This window comes from Phoxinus phoxinus, assembly GCF_949152265.1.
Source record: "Phoxinus phoxinus genome assembly, chromosome: 21".
NCBI classification, from domain to species: Eukaryota; Metazoa; Chordata; class Actinopteri; order Cypriniformes; family Leuciscidae; genus Phoxinus; species Phoxinus phoxinus.
Genome location: NC_136896.1, coordinates 9,579,676 through 9,605,109, shown reverse-complemented (window position 1 = coordinate 9,605,109; position 25,434 = coordinate 9,579,676). Strand labels below are relative to the sequence as shown.

The window sequence follows — 25,434 nt, the reverse complement described above, 5'->3', positions numbered from 1 at the left end:
TAAGCAATCCCAAAAAACTGTAATACAAATTAAGTTCAGTTGACAGAATTTGTGGCATAATTTTGAATGGTACAATTTTTTTTAACTTTTACCTGGTTGGGAAATATATATTAGCCTACTGCCCTAACAATCACAAGCAGATGGGGACACATTTCGGAGGATTTCAATTCAGAAATTAAATGTAATAAATAATATAAAAAAATATTATGATAGGCAATATAATAAATTATAAAATATAAATATAAATATAATATAATAAAATTACTTTTACATTCTTGTTAACATGCTTATTATTCTTAACTTTTTTTATTTGAAATGTAAAATTCCTCTAGCTATTTATGAAGTTGATAGTGTTGCATTGTAGGCTAATGGCAACAAAGTTGTAAAATTGTAAAGACTTTAGCAAGCTTTTTACACTAATCATGTTCGCATATTGCAGCTGTAGATTTTGATGTAGAATTTTATAGAGGTCGACCGATTCATCGGTTCGGTTCATCGGTCAAAAATCCACACTGATAGTTTTCTTTAACACGCTGAAGCGGCTGAGAAGTGTGCGCAATCTAAACACAGTTTGACTGCGCTGAGAAGAGACCATAGACAGTATGGAAGAGACTGCTGGCATTATACAGAGCGAGAGCGCCCTCTAGAGGACAAATAACAATCTATCACTGGTTGAGTTGTTTATGTTAACACGTGAGGCCGCGCGGAGATTACAAGCTGCACGGAGAGCGCAGACACTTCAGATGCGCATTTAAAACACTGACAGCGAAACGGTAAGAATACAGAACACTAAAGTACATATTGCCATATCATTATAAAGTAATTCATTTGTTAACTAGATGCTGCATTAGCAGATAAAGAACAGAAGTATGTTTGCCGTCGAATCTGAGAGGAACATTAGTAACGGCTAATAACTTACCTCAAGCAATGTGACAAAAACACGGAAACCTGGCCCAAATGTTTTATGTCGCAATCGTTACCATCTATTTCCATCCAGCTGGTCACTTTTATGCATTCATTAGCCGGCGAAGTTGCATATTTAAAGCTAGTGACGTGATTGCTTTCTCAACATTGATATGTTGTTCATGCATCCGACAGAAACAAACAAATCAGACGCCATCGATTTCAGTACTTTTTTATCACTACAATTCATATTGTTATTTTGATTAGATAATCATCAAGTGTTCTAAAATCTAAGCAAATAAAGTGAGAGACTGTAGCCTACATGTTATAGGTTTACATTTATGTCATTTTAATGCTCTGGGCTTTGCAGATATTTAAATATGGCCATCTTCTTTAAGCATGAATCATGGTAACACTTTACAATAAGATTACAATTTTAGCATTAACTAAGGTTAATAAATGCTGTAGAAGTATCATTCATTGTTAGTTTGTTAATTTCAACATTTACTTATACATTTTAAATTGAGTTAAAAAATGTATTTGTACTGTTATTACCTTAGTTAATGTATATGAACTAACATGAATTATGTATTGCTCAAATATTATTACATGAAGTAAAAACGTATATTGCATAATGCATATAGTTTATGAAAGTTAGCTAATACATCCTTGCTAACAAATGGGACTTCCAAAGTGTTACCTATGAAATGTACATAGGCTATGTTTCTAGGTTATAGCTAAAAAACCCCCCACACATTTGACCTGTAATATTTAAATGTTGAAATTATTTTCTTTTAGAGTTCGTTCTGTACAACTTTAATATATTTATATCCTTTTAATATATTCATATTTATATATTTATTTCATTTAGCACATTTCAGTTCAGCACTGTTTTACTTGGAGTTTTATGTTTGTTTTTAATCCCAGTATCCATAAAAAAAAATTTGGTTGAATAATCGGTTATCGGCATGTACGGTCAAACCTAAATATCGGTATCGGTAAAATCCACTATTGGTCGACCTCTAGTATTTTAATGCTTACAAATTGGTCCCATTCACTTTCATTGTTTTAGTTGTTCAAGTTGAATGAGAAATGTTGCCTTTGAAGCTAGCAGAAATAAAGTAAGCTTAAGTAAAGTTTATATGAAAAAAATCTCTGATGTCCCCAGAGTGTGTGTGTGTGAAGTTTTAGCACAAAATACCCCACGGATATTTTTATAAAGCATGTTAAAGTTGTCACTTTTTGAGGGTCTACAAAAACGCACTGTTTTGTGCCTGGCCCTTTAAATGCAAATGAGCTGCTGCAGAGGGCGGTGTTTCAAGAGCTCGTGTGTTAGCAGCTGCGATTACCTCACGCAGACACACTAAAATGACAGAAACTGTTCTGCCTTTAATGTTAAAACGGAGTCAGACAAAGATGGAGACTCAAGAAGAAGTGACAACATGTAGAATACAACAGGACGTCTCTGAATGGTTAGTTGATGAATTTATGTTGCTGATGTGGAGTTAACTATCTTCAGTTAGGATATTCTTTCATGGTAATCTTTAAATCGCTCGTAACTGTTGTGAGATGCACACAGAGTGACTTTCTATTGCATGTGAAAAGATGGATGCTAAAGTTTGAGCTGACTCACAAATGTACTCTTATACAACAACTTTTCCTCTTCTCAACATGGACTGCGTGTTCCCGGGGGCGGGGCTAATGTACATTTTAGGGTTGGTGATGTCACTAACCCGTGAGGAATGTCGTGTAGTCCCAACCAGCCGTTTGTTGTAGTCCTTTTCTTTAAAGGGCACCTATTATGGAATTTTGAAATTTACCTTTCATGTAGTGTGTAACATAGATCTAAGTGAACAAAAACATCCTGTAAAGTTTGAAATATGAAAGTGCACCGTATATAAAGTTATTGTCTTTCAAAAGTAAGAGTCGACTCGGAGTCATTTTTATGAATCGTTAGAAGACCGAAGCTTTTTCTCTGACTAGATGACGTCAACTTGTCAAGTTATTTGAATACAATACGCCCCCTTATTGCGCTCCAAGGCCAGGGAAAAAACATCATGGTGACGAGACGCTGTGTTCTGAAGTGCGACTCAAAAGCCAACTTTTTTCATCTGCCCAAGGAGGAGCATTTGAAGACTAAGTGGCTACAATTCATATAACTATACAACAGAAGTATAGTCTGAGCCTTGTGCTTTGCTCGAGCCATTTTGAAGACGATTGCTTTTTAAATGCAATCAAACTTGGATTCGCGAGCCGCTGATATTGAAGGAAGGTTCAGTTCCAAGTGTATTTGCATCAGCTTCCTCCTCCGTATCACAACCTGTAAGTGTTATTAATAATTGTTGCTTTTATGTTTTATGTAGCATGCTTAATTATTATTTTGTTTGTTGTGTAAGCACCGTTTAGCTTCTAGGTCTTCAATTGTATTGAGATATGTGAAGTGTTTGTCGTTGTTTTCGGAGTTGTCTTAAAGAATAGAGTAATACCTCGTAGTAACGTAACTGCATTTTTTTTTTGTGTAAAAACGTTATGTTTATGCATCGGGCTAACGCAAAGACTGATTGTGCTTTTACAATATGAACTCTGGGCTATGCTCGCTAACATAACATTAAATTCTTTATCTTATTTTTATTTTTTTACTACAAACTACAAAGCAGTGGACTATAATCATTATTATAACACGATTTAATTGATAAAAACATCATTGTACTCCGTGTTAAACAATAAGTATTATCTCTGTAAACACTGCTGGGTCATCTGACCAATCAACGCAGATTAGCGTCGCGCAAAGGAGGGGTTTGGAAAAATGAGTCTGAACGAATCATTTGGGAGTCGGTGAGCAAATCAGGTAAAAATAAATGCATATTATACGACAACAAAAGTGTTTTTTGACATTGCATGCATGTAAAACTGTTGTTGGGGACTCCCTAAACAACATTAGGAACATTTTAAATGTCATAATAGGTGCCCTTTAAAAGCAAATATCTTCCTTTGCTTTGAACTTTGAGCGTTGTAACTTTGCAGATGTTGTTTATGCTCAAACAGCAACATTACACACTAACTACAGTTAGAAAAGTCAAATCATAATTTACCACCCCTTTAAGCTTACTTTATTTCTGCTAGCTTCCAAGGCAACATTTCTCATTCAACTTGATGATTAAAACTATATATTTTAAATATATATATATTATTTGATTTTAGTCAAACGTTTATTTTATTTCAAGTAACCACATTTTTTTTATGGTTTTATTTTTAGTCGACTATTGTAAATCTGGTGGTAATAAACATTGTCTGACAGCATCTGTCAAATGCTGTTGATTTTGAATGCGTACGAATCCCATCCTAACAGCCGGTCATAACATCTCAGTCGTTCTCTTGCAGATTTCTCTCTTCAGAACATCAGACCAGGCGAGAGCGGCCTGTCCCTTCCCCTTGTTATTGGCAGCTTGACATTATCAGGAAAAGTAAGTGTCTCAGGAATCACGATTCCATCTCTGCGTCGCTCAACTTCTGCATCGCCACGTTCCTAAATCAGCCTTACGTTCTCGACAGCCATGTTAGCTTTACCCCACTTCACCCCCCTCACACCTCAAATCTTGTTAGTCATTCTCCAAAAGCGTCAAAGACATCTTTATTGCGTCTGGGCTGGCAATGTTTTTTTTTTTTTTTCTTCTTCTTCTTCCAGTGTGACAAGATAAAGGCGAGTCTGCACTTCAAACGGCTTCTGTTGGCTGCGCAGGAATAACAATCGGCGCTTCATTATTTATTTTTCGCCTCTGTTGTCTCTGGCAGTTATCTTAGCCATACGTCGTTATCCAACAGCCCCCCCCCCCCCCCACCCCCACCCAATCCCCACCCCGACAGTCCTCCTCCCGTTATTATTACGAATTCAAAAGAAATACTTTCTGAAGTGTAGCGAGCGCCTGGGGAGCTGATTAGCTATTTACAGATGCCACCCACAAAATCCCATGACCCTTGGAGTGGAGGCTGCTAGCAGACAAGCCAATTAGCAAAGAGAGAGGCTGCAGTCTGCTATTAATGCCATTATTCTCTCTATAATGCCGGCTATTGTTATTCTTTGTGTAGCCGTGTGGTGGAAGCTGAGGGCACCTGTGTGAACCTGTTAATGGAGGTGCTGAGTGCCGGTGATGGGGCTGAGAGAAGGGCAGGTGTGAGTGGGGAAATCCCAGTTTAGTGGCGTTGTGAACAGGCTGCTGCTTTGAGATCCATTTCAGGCCCACGGCGTTAACCGGATATGATTATTGACTGCTGGGAATCCACACTGTGGATGAGTGAAAACACTGGGGCTTTGTTGTGTATGTGCGTGTCTGACTGTGCCTGTTTTTTTTCTTCTTGTGTTTTTATTATCGAAAGTTGACTCTTTTTGGTTTTGAACGCGAGTCCGTTTAGATGCATTCTTGCAACCTGTTGTTTTACTATTAAAAACGCTTGACGTTTCCAGGCATCTGCATTTTTTCCCATTCTGTTGCATGCATGTACATTTTGTGTTAGCTGCCCTATAGAAATGAATTAGTTCAAATTAATATGTACAATTGAAGTTTATTTAAATTGATAATTGACACAAAATTATGACCATGACCAAATATTATAAAATATATAAAATATTATATCATAAAATATAGTTTTAAATATCTTGAAGTATCAGATATATTAGATTTAGGATCAGTAAGGTTTTTGTTTTGAAGGAAATAAATACTTTTATTCATCAAGTAATCATTAAATTGATCAAAAGTGACAGTAAAGTCATTTTATAATGATACAAAAGGTTTCTATTTCAAATAAAAGCCGTTATTTAGAACTTTTTATTAATCAAAGAATTCAAAAAAAAATAGGCTATTACGGTTTCCTCCAAAAAAGAACAAAAATGTAGCAGCACAACTGTTTTCAACATTGATAGTAGTAATAATGTTGTAGATATAAATGTCGCCTGATCAGATCACCAAATCCGCATATTAAATTGATTTCTAAAGGATCATGTGACACCAAAGACTGAATGATGCTGAATATTCAGCTTTGCTATCACAGGAATAAATGCAATTTTATGATATATATATAAAAATAAAAAGTAATATTAGTTATATTTCATTGTTCTCTAGTTACATGAAAACTTGTAAACCCCAAAGTTTTGAATAGTAGTGTATATTATATTATGATAAATTATATATTAGCCTATATAGATTGGTCTGTCACAAATTCATAACTGTAATTATGCATATTGGCATGCAACATACTCTGATAATGTGATGATGACCAGCAATAATCACCACAGCAACAACAGGTGCATTGATTTTGATAACGCCGATGAGTGCTAAAACATTATTGATGAGGTGTTACCAGGTGCAATTTATGAGACGCGTTCTCTGATAGCAAGGCATGAATTACATCACAGTGCTAAGATCAGAGTTCAAATGGCTAATTTAGCTTTTAATTGAAATCAGTGGAGTGTAGTCTACCCTGACAGCATTGAGCGCTCAGGGGCCCATGGGGCTGCCATAGACTTTCCACACTTTATTTCCTCGATTTACACCATCAGTTTAAGACGTCTCCCAGCATCTCATGATGAAACTCTTTTATAGACCATGTTTGGGTCTTATACTGTCTTCAAGCGTAGATTTCTGGGCAACTTCCCAATGATAAGCATGAATGCGTGGAAATTGCATGGTATAAATCAAACATCAAGTGTATTTGCATATGCCGATCAAGTTTAACTGCAAGCATGCATTTATTGCATTACATGACAAAGGGAAATATGATTGCTAAATGTGCATGTGCCAGTATGTATTGTGTCGGAGAAATGATATGATTTTAGTGCGGATTAGAGATTGAGAGAACGATGGCGGAAAAAGAATAGAGGGCTATAGCTGCCTCTCGTCTCTATCGTTCAGTACCTGTCAGCCTGTGTTAGCGGTCGGAGCCTTCCGAGAAGGGCTCGCGTGAAACTGTCAGTGCATCCTATCCACCTCCGCGTTCTGTCTCTCCTCCTCCTCCTCCTTCCTCCCTGTCCGTCCCTCCCACCCTCATCTCTCTCTCTCTCTCTATCTCTCTCTCTCTCTCTCGCGCTCTCTTGCTCTCTCTCTCGCTCTCTCTGATGTGTTCTTACAGTGTAAGGCGCAGCCAGTGAGTGAAAGCCCAAGCACCCTCCCCAACACACACAAACCCACCGCTTACACACATACACCCCGCTTGTGTGAACGTAAACACACATACACACACCACAGACGCGTGTGGTTGACCGCACCGGGCTCTCGGCTATGTGTGAAGACGCGCGGCACGCCAAAGAAGCAGCACTACTGAATCTGACGCTCGCTTTGTAGCAGGACCGCCAACCAGATCGCATCGAAAAACCATCCTCCTACTTTCTCTCTCTCTTTCTCTCTTTTCCTCCCTCTCTTTTCAGTTGTACTTGTGTGAACAGAGCTGGAGAAAAGGAAATACCTCCCCCCATCTCTCTCTCTCTCTCTCTCTCTCTCTCTCTCTCTCTCTCTCTCTCTCTCTTTCTCTCTGTCCTATGGTGGGATAAACAGTGAAAAGATGAGCCTGTGATACAGCACCAGACCTGAGTGACCTGACAGCTCAAACTGTGAGTACACGAGTCTCATACTTTCACTTCTACACCGGCACACCACTCCAGGCTATCCATACAAACTCTTTTAATTGTTGTAAGTCGATGCTATTTGAATCTTTAAAGACAGGTGTGTTGTCGACGACTGCTTTTTAACCTTTGATAAAACTCTGCGCTTGGTCGTTTAGATTTGCGCTGAATGATTGGTTACATTTTGATGAAACAAATATCCTCCGGCAATCGCGGCGCTTCGTGGATTTAAGTGGCACTTAAGGCATCCAGAACTGCGTGTGGAGATTCGTAGTCGCGTTTTCTCACATGCGTTATTCAAAAGTACACCTCGCTCCTCATTTATCCCAGAAACGGAGCACTTATCTGTTATGATGTACCTCAGAACCTTGCATTTTTATGAGAAGGCACAGAGTCAAAAATGAAAGGACATCATCATCTCAAAGAGTGTCATCCATATTTCTTTCTTTCTTCATTTTAATTCAAACGGTCAGTGTGTGAAGTGGTGCTGCTATTGTTTACTTTGAATACTTCAGACTTTCTTCTTTTTACCGTTTGAGAAGTATATCTTGTATCTTATGTTGTTTTGAGGATTTTTTTTGGTGTAGATTTCACAGCTAAATATAGAAAGAAATATATCAAATATTCTGCAGTTGTATTGCGTAACTCAATTTTGAGCGAGATTCCGTTTGTATAACTGTATTCTTTGTTTTATTAATTGGCTATGTAGTGCATACGCCTTAACTGTGTGTTACACTGTAGAATGTTTTTGTGTGTGTGTGTGTGTGTGTGTGTGTGTGTGTTTGGGTGCGTGTGTGTGTGTTTGAGTGCTGGATGAGAAGAAAGTGAGAGGTTTGCCTCCTCTTCGGTTGACCGGACGGAGAGTGAGAGAGAAAGAGATGCAGACAGTGAGACAGAGAACAGCGCGTCACATTCGGCTTGCTTGTGACGGTTTGCTCAAGCAGTGTAGCATAGCTGTCAACTGAAGCGGGAACACAGTGTTACCCTTAGCCTGTGAACAGTTAGGTAACAAAGTGAAGTCTTTCAAATGGATTTCAGGAGTTTTTTTAGGAAGAGTAATCTTCTATGCAGAATGCATAATGAGTACATATGAGCATGATTTATTTTTTGATTTATTAAAAAAGAGGTGAGTGGTAGGAATAAGCTAATATAAGTAATGACATTATACCAAAAAATCTTTTCAAAATTGTTATTTTTTTGTAGATTTCTTTGAAACGGAATGTGTAAATAATTACTGCTCTACATATGCGCCATCAAAGGATAGACTGAAGAATAGTTTCTTCCTCTTAACTGTTCACATATGTAATTACATTGGTAATAGCTAGTTGCTTTGCCTTCCTCCACTAAACTTTGCACCTTTATAGTTATATAGTGTATGTTCATAGTCAATTCTGTAGGCATTTTTAGAATACTGCACATCATTTCATACATAGTAGTACACAGAGTTGTACTTTAATATACATCGTATAGTCTAACATTCTTTCTTTATTACTGACTATTTGTCTGTCTATAGTGTATTTATTATTCACACTTCTGTCTCGTGTTGTTTTTGCACTGCCTGAATCCATTTTATGTACATAAAGGGTTGAGACACAATATATATTCTTTGTTTTGACAATAGATTTTCACTTGCCCTTTAAACATTTACATTGGCCCTATTTTTAGCAACAAATCAGGAATAAATATTCAGATTTTTAATTAATGAAACACTTTTTAAAGAAAATGCTTGTAGTGTGCAAAAGTACAGCTCTAATACTTCATAAATGTTTTTTCTGGAAAAGTGTGGCGCAATGTGCAAAGCATTGATTTGTTTATAATTTTGTAACCGAAGTCATAATTCTAGTAATCATCAATGTTACCTTCTAGTACACGCTTAGAAATGATTGGAACATAAGAGTGAAAATCCTGGCACAATAAGATCAGGAGTTCGCTTAACCGTCCCGAAACTCTTTTGCCAGCGGCTCATCCATATTGTTGAGCCCTGATATTGCAATAAAGTACTTTACTACAACAACAACAACTATGACAATTTAATAGAAACCAACATCTTCTGGTAGTTAATCGAGCTCTCCACCTTTTTTCTCTCCTGTTCTCACTTTGAGACTGTGTTTGCGCTTGTGTGATTTCACCATTAGGCTTGACTACTGTGCCGTTTCTCGATATGATGACAATTTCCTGCTGAGGCGCATGTCAAATGAAAAATGGTGTGAGATGTGTGAACCACATGGTCAGAAAGGTTCACAGCTTGTGAATGCAGATTTCATTCATCCATGTGTTACCAAAGAGCGTAGCGCTAACATGAAATGAGCTTTTTAGCAAGCGTCTTGATTTCAACGTAAAATTGGCATGTTACTTAACTCCATCCCAGCGTGAGACTCTGGCTTTTTTGTTGAAGGATTTTGTGTTGAATGCTCCTGTCAGAATGAGCTACATGGAAGTAAGCATCTGTGTAATAAATGCTAGTGATGGCTTTTAGGTGAACTGCAGAAGTTCTTTAAAAAGTAGTGTAACCAGTCAGAAAAATAATCATCAATGTCAGAGTTTATTGCAAGTATGAGGCTCTATACATATCACTTCATTGGCTTTTGAATTAGCTAAGGACATAAGGTACAACTCTATATTGCTTTTCAAAGACCTATAATTTAATGTGTGCTCTTCGCTTTTCAAATCGCTCTTACAGCCCTGCAGTGAAGCGCATGTTAGGGGTTTGACAGGTGAATCATTTATATGAATTTACAGATATTATAGTAGTGGTATAAAGAATTGATTGCTGTTGTGTAGGACTATTAAAATAAATTATGAAATTTTTACTAACAAATAATGTCAGAATTAGTGCCAAATAGAGTAATTATATCACTTTGGGGACATGGACTGGCAGTTCTTACTTATTTTTTTGGGCAGTAAACCAGTTAAGTTGTGAGTGACTCATTTTCTAAACTAAATTATTATTAAACTAAAGTGGTTTTAAAACCTCTTATCTGTAACTATTTGTTTTGTGAACAGCATACAGTATAGAACAGCGTTTGTCTATTTGGGGTCCAAAAAATAGCCGGTGTCTCAGTGGGAAAAAAATCCAGAAACGGACAGAATGCTCATTGAAAAATAATGGCAAGCAATATGAGGCTACAGCGACTGGCTATTTTTACAGCTGCCTGGATTGCAGAAGTATATATTTATTTATTTATTTTCTCCACAGGGATTTAAGCAATTCGTCAGTATAGATAATTCAGGAATAAGTTGTAAACCTTAAAAACCAAAACAACCAGCTCAACATTACAAAATTTGGTTGTAAGATAAACTTTTTGAAAAGTCCAAAACTGCATAATTTTTTATGAGGTAGTAAGCTATAAAGCATTGTAAATGACATAATCATATCAGCAATGCTGGTACAATATACAACTATTGACTTTAAATCAAAGACTATAATCTCATAAGTACAATATATTAGAAATTGTTAAAAAATATTGATACTTCTCATGAAGTATTTTTCATTGCTTAATAGCCTCAGAGCTAATGGTTGGTCTGTCTCGAAATATTTGTGCATTATTCCTAAAAATCTATTTCTCTGTGGAGAAAATGAATGGGATTTTTTTCACCCTGCTGAACAAACACGCTCAGTATGGAACCATAAAGCAGCATTTTTTCATTTGTGCGTGGGCATTTTATGTGTGCTTTTTGTTTACACATTTGTGTGTACACATGACCAGGATTTAATCTGTCATATCCAATTTATTCAGCCTTTTCTGTGGTCTGTCTTCTGCTTTATGGTGATAAAAGGGTTATAAGGTGGTGCAATTTTCCCGTGGGAACGGAGGTTCAAGTCCAGTCTGTCATGTCTCGATTACACACGCTCTGTTTTCCCTCTCATTTAGCTATATACCATCTCTATCCATTCAGTATAAAAGGCACAAAGTACATATATGTACATTCATGCTTATATGTATTATGGTTTATAATTTCAGCACTGTATAACCTTATATAAATGAGAATGCTGAAGGACAAACATAGCCCTTCCTTTCTGCGCAGTACATAAATCACCCAAGTAGTGTGAAAATGCACATGCGGATTATCTGTCATCATTGAATTCACGTATTGACAAATTGGAGCCGTAGCCATATTTGTTTGTAATCTGAACCTAATGATGTGTTGGCTGAATACGGTCTGGCTGCGTTAGTCCAGGGTTAAAGGGAACCAACCTGACCTCACCTTGGACCCTTCGCTGTCACAGTCCCCCGGCGAGTGACTGATGCAGGACTAAAGGACCTACTTGTTTATGTTCAATGGAGAGCTTTCTCTCCCGTCTCCCTGTTTATTTATGAGCTCCTCTCATCCAGCCTGAGCGAGGGGAGATAAATCTGTCACACTCAGATCTACTACCGCTACAACCCACCCGTGCACCAGCTAACTCACACTCTCTCTTTAGTTAGGTTAGAGTACATGAAGACAACATTCGCTTTATATTTTGCCTTGTTTTTATCACAGGATTTCGAAATGGGGTACAACGGGGCTAAAAGCCCTCTTAAGCAAAGTATATTATATTATATTATATTATATTATATTATATTATATTATATTATATTATATTATATTATATTATATTATATTATTGTATTGTATTGTATTGTATTGTATTGAACTAATTGATCGTTATTTGTAATAATAGAATATATACCTTAAATATTGATTTGCCATCTCACTGAAGGCTCCATGACAGACGTCCATTGGCTATTTGTGTACAACAGACGCTAATGCTTACAGTCAGCTGAGCATTGCTTTGTTTTTATTTCTCCTTAAATATAGTTTAGAGAGGACACATGATTTATGTGTTTGAAGTTCAGAGTGATCGGTGGGTCCGGAAACAGTGACTCATCTTCTTGTCATAACTTGTCATGCTGCTCATATTTTTGGATGGAGCTGCATTAAAGGCCTTCTGTTTGATCATCTGTCTATTTACGAAAGGCACCGGAAGTGCTGTCACTCACAGCATTGAGCACCTGTTACAAATATTTGCAAACATATTTTAATGGAAAGTGGATGTTTATTATATTTTTAATGTTTTTTTTTTTAATGCAATGATTGTGCAATTTAGCTAGAATTGGAGATGTTTGTGCTACTAAAATTATTTATTTATATATATATTTTAATAGCGCAAACATCTCCAGTTCTAGCTAAATTATATATATACTTCCTTTCAAATCTTTGGGGTCAGTAAGATTTTTATATTTTTTTTAGAGAAATTAATACCTTTATTGCAGGTGCATTGATCAAATGTTACAGTAAAGACATTTACATTGTTACAATAAAAAACAATACATTTCAAATAAATGTTAATCAAAGAATCCTGAAAAAATATCATGGATCCCACAAAAATATTAAGCAGCACCACTGGTTTCACCATTGATCATAATAAGAAATATTTCTTGAGCACCAAATACGTCATATTAGAATGATTTCTGAAGAGTCATGTGACATGTATATTGACGTATACAGACGAAGCTTTGCCTTCACACACAGGAATAAATTACATTTAAAATACACATATTTAAAAATATTACTGTTATTGAGCAAAAAAAGACACTTTGGTGAGCACAAGAGTTTCTTTAAGAACACTTAAAAAAAAAACTTTACTCAAAGAACTAGGCTAATGCTAACTTTAACAGACCGAACTGTGCCTCCCACATTTGTTTAAATTTTTCGCTGGCAGTCAGATGATGTTGTCTCTGAGATTCTTTTATCATTATCAGTCATTGTTTTCCCATCAAATTGTGAAAGTTTAAAGTGAGGCAGGCTCAAAGGAAAGCTTTAAAAATGCATCTAACAGCAGCAACAACCTTTGGCGACGTGTGTTGATGACAGCTCTAGTGTAATCCCACAGTATTCAGCTAGGCAACATTTCCATATGCGACTGCCAAGACCGTAGCAGTCGAATCCATGCCCTCCAAGGAACGGCTTTGATAGTCAGACTCACAGAGATTGTGTGGTCCTAGACTGGATAATGCTAGTGCTATCCGTGAGACTCCCGAGTGGGGGAAAAAAAAAACCTCACAATGCCGGTTATGAAGTGAGGAAGAGGGTAAACACTGCGCACAGTATCATAAGGAGGGAAAACATCACAGCAACACCTGGTTAGGGGTCATAACTTTTCCAGTAAATGTACAAACTGCGTCCTTAACGGTAAACAGGAGCTGAGAAAAGAGGGACCAGTGTTCGGACTGTGCCTCTGAAACGCCCTGACAAAAGACAGCTTAGCCAACAATTTCCTCTCCTTCACAGAGGGGGGAAATAAAAAAGCAAACTGGCTGGGGGAAAGACTAGCTTTATCCACAGTCCTTTTGATGTTGGATTTTGTGTGTGTATGTATGTGTGTGTGTGTTCAGGGCACCGCCGGTCCTGCGAGAGCATTGGTTATCATTGTGTGTCAAGGGAGGAATACGGTCGCCTCTGGCCCCTGGAGAGACACTCCTGCGTCACCCGAATCCACCAAAACAGGCAGAAAAGCTAGTTAACACGGCAGCCGTCGCGGACACAGACCCTGGCCATTAGCGAATGCTCTCTCTCTCTCTCTCTCTCTCTCTCTCTCTCTCTCTCTCTCTCTCTCTCTCTCTCTCTCTCTCTCTCTCTCTCTCTCTCTCTCTCTCTCTCTCTCTCTCTCTCTCTGTGTGCCGCGGTCTGGTGGCAGTGATTAGAGCGCTGTGGAAGCCTCTGTAATAAGGACGGGGCTACGGCTTTTGCGCTGGCATGATCTGCTGTGCGGCCGTGGCGGGTATTTTAGAGGGCTGCAGCGGGAAGATAGGAAGATTGAATGGGGGCGGGGGGAACTGTCCTGAGGTAAGAGAGAAGAAAATGGGTGAACTGGTATTAGTTGGTAAAAGAGCTGGCACGAGCGACTCGGAAGGGAAATGCACCAGGTCGACGGGCCTAATGGCACAATTATCTTCTAGACCTCTACACAAGTTACACAACCCCATCTCTATTCTGCAGTGTCCTGTTTGTTGTTATCAGTGGAAAAATCATTGGCATTTAAACTTCAGATGGCATTTACACATCAGAAGCTGTTTGAGTGGGATATAAACTTTGTTTGTTGGTAAGATGGGTGTATCCACCTTATTTTTAACATGAGCGTGGATGCGGCCATTTGTAACTTTAATGTGCAAAGCTTCCCGTTTCATTTACTTTCAGTAATTTTAGCTGATAACAGTGTGTTATGCTGCTTGAAATTGCAAACTGGTATTTGCTTTCAGATTATTTTAATTCATTATCACGCTGGTTTAGGTTACTGCATTTTGTTATTCTTCTAGTTATTTACCTATTAGCGGCTAATGAATCGGAAGTTGCAAACATTCACTCCAATGATTCTGGTAATGACATGGTTAACGATTCTTTTAGTACATCAATCTTCATAGTACATCAACAACAATAACATGTCTTTGTGCCATTTTTTCCGTCATCAACCTTGTTGGAGATAACTACCCTATTACTGCTCTGTACCTGTTGTGGAAGTCCCAAATATGACGGAAAGCCAAATGCCGACATGTCTGGGTTCACACTCACAGAACCATCCAGAGGCACACACAACTCAGTTTATTACTTAGTAAATTTCACAACCGCTTCCAAAGCGTGTCAAACTGGACGTGTCAATAAGCTCTTCGCTGATTAGCTTGCACAACAATGCGTCATGTGAATTTCATGCGTCTTTGGATTGACTTTATATGTAATCTTGTGTAAATAATTAAATTCGCTTTTGGTGTGCACACACCATTAGAGTATCTGTAGTTGACTGCAGACGCAACTCAGAAAAACGAATAAGGAAAATTGTAACACTTAATATGGCAGCTGTAGAAATGGAAGTCCGTCTTTCAGTTAAAAGAGCCAATCATGCCAATTGTAATGCAATTTTCTAGTGTGATTTGAGCTAAAACAGCAAAAACATGTATGCTATCATTGTTGTCTGAATGTATCAGTTATTTGAAAATATGTTATATAAGTGCAGTCTTCAGAATTGGAGATTGTTGTTTTTACCCATTCAAGTGGATAGCTGTACATGCCAGTTCTCTACATAGAAAATAGCTGCCTAGTTGCATTACTAAGGTGGTGGCCAGGTAATCAGGTTCCTCTTAAAGGGATAGTCCACCCAAAGATTAAATTTCTATCATCATTTACTCACCCTCCTGTCATTCCAAACCTGTATTTTGTAAAATATTGGTAACCGACGCATTTTGTTGACCACTGACACATTACACTACCCCCCCCCCCCCCCCACACACTATTTTGAGACATTTATCAAAACATCTACTTTTATGTTACACAGGAAAAACGTCAAACATATTTGGGAGGACATCAGAGGGAGTAAATTGACAGTTTTCAGTTTCAGCGCTTTTAGAGGGCCGTTGGACATAATCGGCCATGTCCTTTTTATCAATAGAGATATAAAGGTGTGTTGAATTTGTCCAGTCACACCTGTGAGCTGTAAGTGTAGCTTAGCACAAGGGATGACAGATGGCCAGGTTGTTAGCGAGTGCACGGTTTGACCCGGCCCAGCATGAGGAGCAGTCGACTGACAGCGGCCAGTGCAGATCCCATACTCCACTGGACCATCCCTTTCCCGCATGGCAGTCAGGTCTGGCCTTAAACACTCCCGAGACCCGCGCTTACTGTTCGGAGCATTACACATCGATGAGAGGTGAAAAATGGACAGTGTGTGTGTTCACTGAGAGAGAGACGGAGAACGGTGTCCAGAACAAAAAAAAACAGCCACATTGACTTAACACATACAGACATGCTGACTAAACACAACAGAGAAACAAACACTGACCAAATGTACACTTTGTATATGCACAAGATGGGTGCGTGCGAGTGTGTGTGTGTGTGTGTGTGTTGGTATCGATTTATTTTTTAAAAGCATGGCAACATAAGCCAATCATAACGGACATGCTTTTGTTTGCATTTGAATCAGGAACAAGAAAAATCATTTGAGTTTTCAGCAGACAGACATCTTTAAAATACATTATATGAGGCAAGAAGCATTATTCTCACATTTAAACTAGGGCCGGGACCTTAACGCGTTAATTAAGATTAATTAATTACACAAAAAATAACGCGTTAAACATTTTTAACGCATTTTAATCACACTTATTTTTGCACCGCGGAACGTTTCTCACTGGATGAGTTTAGGCGAACCGATTATACTGGAGCACCAACTAGCGTTCACAACTTCCATAGACAGTCAATTTAAACGATAACTTCTAGCGTTGCCACCCGTCCTGGTTTTCCAGGGATTGTTCTCTTTTTTGAGCGACAGTCCCGGAAAATGTATATTATAAACCGTTTCCGTCTACTGTTACTTTGTTTTCTTCATGGTTGTGTGCATCCAATCCTGTGTCTGTAAACGGGTAAAACAGTGGATTGGCCATTGCCAGGCGTTTACTTTTATTTGATTGGAAGCTCAACTTATCGCCTAGCAACTGCCTGCGCTGTCGGTCGGTCGGTCGCGCGTGCGCATATCAACACACATCCAGGACTAAACAGCGTGAGCAGTTGCTAGCTAGCTTTAAAAAATGTTCTATTTACATCTATTGTGTGAAATTGGGGGAGAGACGGACGAGGAGGATAACACAACAAAATCGGATGAGCCACCAGTGTCAAAGAAAAAACTATTTACAAGAGCATGGTTGTGTGCAAGCTGTGCAACAAGGAATTCGGAACGGCTATTGCTAACGTTACACTTAATGGCAAAAATAGCACTGGTCTGCTGGACTTGGTTAAACAAAAATAAACAATATTTTGTTGCTTAAGCTTATGTATTCAGTCATTATTCAATGGTATACTAAAAATCCATGTGAAAAAAATTACTTCTCACTGTTCTCAGGTCAAATATTTATATGCGATTAAAATGCGATTAATTTCGATTAATTAATTACAAAGCCTCTAATTAATTAGATTAATTTTTTTAATCGAGTCCCGGCCCTAATTTAAACCCTACACTATACATTTTAGCACAGCTTTTTGCCTTTCTGTTCACGAGTCTAGAAGATAAAACGGGCTAGACAATTTATTGACTAGACACTTTTGGAAGGTTACCAGGTAAAGTTTAATCAATTAATATGCTGTGATTATTCATGTTCTTTAAATATACTATATGCAGAGCACAACTAAATGGAAGTGAGTGCAGGTCTCTCTAGAGATGCACAATATATCGGTACCATATCTGCTATTGGCTAAAATTAGCATTACAAAAAAAAAAGTGTTTTATGTTTCTGTATCAATCAATATTGATATGAATGATATTTAATGTTCATGCTAATCTCCCCAAATTTTTTTTGATGTTGACACGGGTCTTAATTTTGTGCACTTTCTTTGTTGACTAATTGAAAGCAACAAAAAACTTATCACAGTGTTAAAAGCCATTTGTGTGAGTTCTGTTTTACAAATTAATAATCGTATAATTTTTTTTAAACCAACACCCGTGAACAAAAGCATCAATATATCTGGTAAATCAATTACATGCAGGTCATAGTCTCTCCTCAGACCTCATGGTTTTTCCTTCAGGATATTTTTAGCCGTAGCTCTTCCTATAGCTGTGGCAGGTATAGCAACTGCAGCATTATTAGCAGTGGTTGCATCACTGGCGAGAGCTCAGAGTTCACTACCAGTCTTGAACAGTATTGTTGATATAGTGATAGCCCTAGTCACAATAGGGATGGTGATAGTTAGCCGAGGTTCTGCCCTGGCTGGCTAGAGGCTGTGTCGAGCAGCAAGGCCCTTGTGCCTGCTCTCCCTGTACACTGTCTCTGCACGTGTGCTTTTATTTAGCAGGAGCTGTCATCTCCCATAAACCCTCAGTGCGCTTACATCCATTGCCTCTGCCAACTTCTCTGCGTCAGGCACACTTGTTACAGGAGAGAGAGCTGACAGCTCCGGTCCAACTGGCCGCTCACTATCCCTGGAGAGAGAGAGACAGGGAGAGAAAGAGAGAAATTTGGTAGCATGTATTAACCCTTAGGCCAGAAATATACCTTATGTAAGTACACAAATGTGAACGGTGGCCTGTTGTACATATGTACGTTGTACATGTACGTGCGTTTTTGCGTCGCTCTGGCAGTAACAAACCTTGTTACTCAAGGGACGGTAGAGTTATGGTAATGTGATGTTGTTCAGGTCGCTTCCTATAAACATTTGTAAAGATTATTTTCAAAATATACTGCTGTACCATGTCAGTAGTTGACCTTAAAGAGAAAGTTAGCTTAGAAGATTTGTTTTTGTTAACGTATGCTATACCGCCCATAGTGAACATGTTTAACATAGAATAAATTAACACAATAATTAATTTTGGCAGACAATATAATGATTGTCTGTTAACCCTTGTCAGTGTTTTATTAGTATTTAACTGGGATTCTATTCTATTCTATTCTATTCTATTCTATTCTATTCTATTCTATTCTATTCTATTCTATTCTATTCTCCAAACTGCTTAGTTGTCCTATGTATGGTCAGGGCAGGGGGATGCTGGAGCTTCTATTCTATTCTATTCTATTCTATTCTATTCTATTCTATTCTATTCTATTCTATTCTATTCTAATCATATTATCCATATATTCTCCAAACTGCTTAATTGTCCTATGTAGGGTCAGGTGGATGCTGGAGATTCTATTCTATTCTATTCTATTCTATTCTATTCTATTCTATTCTATTCTATTCTATTCTATTCTATTCTCCAAACTGCTTAATTGTCATTTGTAGGGTCGAGGGGATGCTGGAGATTCTATTCTATTCTATTCTATTCTATTCTATTCTATTCTATTCTATTCTATTCTATTCTATTCCATTCTATTCTATTCTATTCTATTCTTATTTATTTTATTCATCTCTTCTCCAAACTGATTACATTTCTATATTCTATTCTATTATATTATATTATCCAAACTGCCTACATTTCCTATGTACTGTAGGGTTGGGGGGATGCTGGAGATTCTATTTTATTCTAAATAATCATCCATCTATTCTTCAAACTGGTTAATTGTCCTATGTATGGTCGAGGGGATGCTGGATATTCTATTCTTATATATGTTATTCATCTCTTCTCCAAACTGCTTCAATTTCTATTCTATTCTATTCAATTCTATTCTATTCTCCAAAGTGCTTGTCCTATGCAGGGTCGGGGGAATGCTTGAGCTCATATACAGTATTATATTCATTACATTCTGACTGATTCTGGCCTTATTGAGTAAAAGGCATAGCTTGCCATGTTCCTCCGTGCAGTCAATAATTGTCTTTTGGTAAAAAGGGTTGGATCGAGTCAGAGCGAAGTTATTCAATCGAGGGTAATGTTTGATGGTCAAATGGTACCCGTGGATTGCTCTACAGATAGATGTGGTCAGAGACTGCCAGTGTTGAATTCATCAGCATCTCATCTCAGCCACATGAAATAGTATCATTTTCGTGCACATGTAGTCACGGCCACATTTATGCAGAGGTCACTGTATATTTTGACTGAGTGTAAAAAGCGCAGCTAGGGAAAACTTCTCGTGTGTCTAAAACGGCTTCTTTGGTTCCTTAGCAGCCATGTTTGCAGGAGCTAAATAAAGAAAGCGTGTAGGAGTGAAGCTTTCAGGACTTTGGAAAGCTTTGGAGCGGCTCCCACCAGGGGCCAGATACCTCCTCTATGTCAGTTAGCCTGCTGGTTAATCATCAAACAAACTACACACAGACAGAAAGCTACAACGAAAAAAACTTCTCTTCACATTTTGTCACGTTCCAGTCTCCTGTAAGCCCTCGAACGGACAGAAGATGAAATGCACGAGGCAAGGCGTGCTGACAACGCGAGGACATCCTTCACATTCAGCTTAGTGTTTCCATGAAGTTACAGCATGAGGTCTTCAGGTTTGAATTCAAATCATTGTACGGTCTCTGTTGAGTCCTTCTCCGCAGGGGCTTTCCTTTCAAGTGTTCCTTCCAGTCCAGAGAAAACCAGAACACTTTTTTTTTTTTTTGTGCTAAGATAACCTGTCTGCCTGGCTCTTGGGTATGCAGAGAGAGTTTCTGCTGCTTTAGTGTGCATGCTGTTTACTTTTAAGTGAATAGTTTTAAGTATGCATTTGCAGACTCCGGTGACAATACATTATCAAGTAATTTTTGCTCTGTGCCCATGCTTGTTTGAGTGTGACATTTTCAAGCGCCAACATGGTTTAAATTCAAACTAAAACAATGTCACTGCATGCGAAGTAAAGTTAATGAGGACGCTTTGTTTTGTTTCAGAGCAACTTGCTGACCACCTTTACAGGACTGAAGAATCAGGATAATACAATCCAGGGACAGATAATTACAGCACAACCCTGATCGCAATGCTAAACAGAAGACCTTTATTCACTACGGCTCCAAGCTGAAAATCCATAAATCATAACTGCTGTCACACCATCACTATACTCTATATCGGTTTTAAAATCCCTGGATTTGACATTACCATGTCTTCATGATAACAAAAGATGGCAATTTCGTAGAGTCTCAGCATGCGACTTCACAGTTGTAGGCTGTGATATTTATTTATTTATTTACAGTTTTTAATTAAACCGAACACTTTTAATAAATAAATAATCTATTAAACAGTGGTTGGTAAACAATCTTAAATGCTCACTAGGGCTGCATTTATTTGAACAATAATACAGCAAAAACAGTCAATTGTAATGAATTCCTGTGATGGCAACTCATTACATAAACTCAATTTAAATAAATTGTATTTATATATTTAACTTTTGATAATTATTTTTCTACAATCATTATTGTAGAAATTAGATGTGACTTACGACCGTTTGTATGTCTATCCTTCACAGCCATGTTTTTAAAACTTCACTCTGACCCTGGAATATCTGATATGCTGGTTAGATATAGTCAAAAACGTTCTAGTGTCTTCTGATTATGACCCTCTTGCGTTTTCAACGGTCAGGGCAAAGACTTATGCGGATGCAACCTTCAGTTTTAACCTGATTTGAATTGAAAAGTTTGAGTTGAATTGATTTGAATCAAATTACACAGTGAAAATGCTTTACCACTGCCTCATCAGGACAGGGCCTTGTCTTTTTCTCTTTGCTCTTGTTCTTTGAGCTGTCATCAGAATGTCAAATAGAGCTGTCTTACCCATCACTGAACTCTTCTCTCATTGTTCTGACCCGTGGAATAGATTGTCTTTGAAAATAACATGATTCCATCTGACCTTCCTTATAAACCCACATGCAGACACTTGTAGGGTACATCAGGTCATGTTAGGCGTTGTAGACGGGTATTTTATTGACTTGGAAAGGGGAGTACTTGGTCGTCAAGCGGAACGCGTGACTTGTTTCTCCCTGTGTGTGTGTGTGTGTGTTTTTGGTACCTTCATGTACTCTGGCACTGTGCAGCCCTGGCCTGTAGCCGGCTATGGGACAGGCCCGTCGTGTGGGGAGCAGGAAGCACCCCACAGGCCCTGTGCCTCAGTACCAGCAGGAAGAAAGGAGATTCTGCACCTGCTATTGTGCAAATCCCCGCCAAGCTCCAAAGCCAGAGTCCTCCTTTTGTCCTTGGCCAACAGTGGCTGTGTCCCTTACTGTTGGGACGGGACGTGCAGGTGCTGCCGGGGCCGATCGCAGTGGTTGTACATCATTGATGTCAGTCATCGACGAGTGCCCTTTTTTTCTCCTCTCAGGCATCGATTTGAAAAAACGTCAAAGTGGAGCCCAAGATGTGATCAATGGGAGCCAGGACCCTCCTGGAATCCCACTGCAGGCTGGGAGGAGAGAATTCCATGGCGCCGAGAATTCTCTCACACCTGTGTTTGGGTGTCGATGTTTTCCAAGTCTGTTCGTGTCTGCTCAGTTTGTTTGTTTGTTTAGTTCACTTTGGTTTCTGCCTTTTTGTTTTTCTCCCCTTTATCTTAATTGGGTAGAGGATAAATGATAATAGTACAGAAATGCACATTTCCAACATCTCTTCAGTAGGAACTGAGTTACCGGAAGTTTATATGATGGCGAGACTGAGATGTTCTTTTAAAGGGTTAGTTCACCCAAAATTTTTAATTCTGTCATTAATTACTCACCTTCATTCATGTCGTTCATCTTCAGAACACAAATTAATATATTTTTGATTAAATCTGAGAGCTCTGAGACACCCCACCCCCAATAGACTGCAACGTTATTGCCACTTTCAAGGCCCAAAAAGTTAGTAAAGACATTGTTAAAATAGTCCATGTGACTACAGTGGTTCAACCTGAATAAGCAACGAGAATAATTTGTGTACAAAAATAAAATAAATAAATAACGACTTCAACTATTTCTTTTCTTCCGTGTCAGTCTCTGATGCTGTTCACATGAGCACCACGAGGCATGCGTGTGGTGATGATGCAGGAGTAAAGTAGTGCTTACTATGCGTCACAGAGACTGACACGGAAGAGAAGAAGAATTTTTTTAAACAGTTTTTTCTTCTTTTATTAAAGAGAAATACTGTGAAATAATATTACTAAATATTTTCTCTTAAAATATATTTAAACTTCTAATTTATTGATGTGATTGCAAAGCTAAATTTTTAGCAGCCATTACTCCAGTCTTCAGTGTCATATGATCCTTCAAAAATAATTCTAATATGCTGATTTGATGCTCAAGAAAACGTCTCGGGTTACGACTGTAACCCTTGTTCCCTGAGGAGGGAACGAGACACTGCGTCGTTGAAAACGACTCTTTGGGGACGCTCCCTTAGCGTGCGTATCTGAAGTATGAATGAAACTAATCCAATCCTGATTGGTGTTGTGTCGTGACGTAACATGTGACGGCATAACCGGATGTATAAAGTCACGCCGGCACACACACACATTAGCCTCGCGATGAAGCAAGCCGCTCACAGGCGTTTAAAGGGCGTGGCAAAACGACGCAGTGTCTCGTTCCCTCCTCAGGGAACAAGGGTTACAGTCGTAACCCGAGACGTTCCCTTTCGTAGGGAACTCGCACTGCGTCGTTGAAAACGACTCTTTGGGGAACGAATACCCACTAGGCCACGCACCGAAAAAAGGCCTGCCCTAGAGTGAAACTGATCTCAGGCACTTAGCTAGGACGAGAGCACATGTGCGCCAGGCGTACTAGGGAGGTGCAGACTATAAAATCTGATAAAAGTGTGCGGGGTAGCCCAACCGGCTGCCTCACAGATCTCCTGGAGGGGCACTCCCGAGAGGAGGGCCCTAGAGGACGCAATGCCTCTAGTAGAATGAGCCCTTACGGCCAAAGGTGAAGGCAAATTGCGCACCTTGTAGGCCGAAGTAATAGCCTGAACAATCCAATTGCTCACAGTTTGTTTGGATGCCGGGAGCCCCTTTTTAGGTGACCCAAAACACACTAACAGTTGGTCCGACCTCCTCCAAGAAGAGGACCTCTCAAGGTAAACACTCAAGGCTCTAACCGGGCAGAGCAAGTGAAGCCTCTCCTCTTCTGCCGACACATGAGGTGGAGGATGAAAGGCTTGCAGGACCGTGGACCGTGCTACGTTAGAAGGCACTTTAGGCACGTAGCCAGGTCTCGGGTGCAAGATGGCCTTAACTCCGCCTGGGGCAAACTCCAAGCAGGCTGGCGTTACTGCCAGGGCTTGAAGATCTCCCACCCTCTTAAGAGAAGTAATAGCTAAAAGAAAGGCCATCTTGAATGTAAGGTCCTTGGGCGAAGCCGACTGAAGGGGTTCGAAGGGAGCCAGGGATAGCCCTTCGAGAACCACTGCCAGGTCCCAGGATGGAACCCTGGACCTGATTGTCGGTCTCATCCTCCATGTACCACGGAGAAAACGTATGACCAGTTGGTGCCTCCCCAGAGGCCCATCACTAAGTGGTGCATGGAAAGCCGCAATGGCAGCCACGTACACCTTCAGTGTGGACGGGGAGAGACCCGCGGAGAAACGATCTTGGAGAAACTCCAGAACTGAAGCCACTGGGCAGTTAACTGGATCTAACTCATGTTCTCTACACCAAGTGGAAAAGACATTCCACTTGAGGCCATATAATCTCCTAGTAGACGGAGCCCTAGAGCTAAGTATGGTTTCAACCACCCCAGCTGATAGACCAGCATCTAGGTACTGAGCCCCCTCAGGGGCCAGACCCACAATTTCCACAGCTCCGGCCGAGGGTGGAATATTGTTCCCTCCGCCTGAGACAACAGATCCCTCCTCAGAGGAATCTGCCATGGCGGAGCTATCAGGAGTGAAATTATGTCTGAAAACCATACTCGGGCCGGCCACAACGGGGCTACCAGAAGAAGACTGACGCCCTCCTGACGGACCCTCTCCAGGACTCCCGGGAGCAGAGCGATCGGGGGAAAAGCGTACAGGCGAAGCCTCGGCCAGGCCTGTACCATGGCATCCAACCCCAGTGGGGCTGGATGAGTGAGGGAGAACCAAAGTGGACAGTGGGACGTCTCTCGAGACGCAAACAGATCCACTTCCATTGGTCCAAACCTCTGCCATATCAACTTCACCACCTCTGGGTGAAGTCTCCATTCCCCGGGCCTCAGCCCCTGCCTCGACAGGATGTCTGCTCCCTGATTCTGAACCCCTGGGATATATATTGCTCTGATAGATAATATTTTCCCCTGGGACCATAGAATAATCTGATGCGCCAGTCTGGATAGAGGGCGCGATCTGAGTCCCCCTTGTCGGTTCAGATAAGCTACCACTGATGTATTGTCTGAACGTATCAGGACGTGGTAACCCTTGATGTCTGGGAGGAAGCTCCTCAGAGCCCTGAACACAGCCAACATTTCTAGGCAATTTATATGCCAAGAAAGATGATGGTCCTGCCACAGACCCCTGGCAAAGCGGCCGTCCATGACCGCGCCCCAGCCAGTGAGGGAAGCGTCTGTCGAAACGGATTTCCGGCGACATGACGCTCCTAACACTGGCCCTTGGGACAGGAACCAAGGTTT

General features: G+C 39.6%; 1 protein-coding gene across 7 annotated transcripts in view; it reads left to right on the top strand.

Moving 5' to 3' along the window:
* Window positions 1-685: 685 nt before the first annotated feature.
* rbfox3a (RNA binding fox-1 homolog 3a) overlaps window positions 686-25,434 on the top strand; it is a gene marked incomplete at its 3' end in the record, with an annotated part of 409,029 nt that continues 384,280 nt past the window's right edge. For all 7 annotated transcript variants that reach the window (XM_079595150.1, XM_079595146.1, XM_079595148.1 and 4 more), the window contains exons 1-2: window positions 686-773; window positions 4,285-4,367. The remainder of the gene's footprint in view (window positions 774-4,284; window positions 4,368-25,434) is intronic.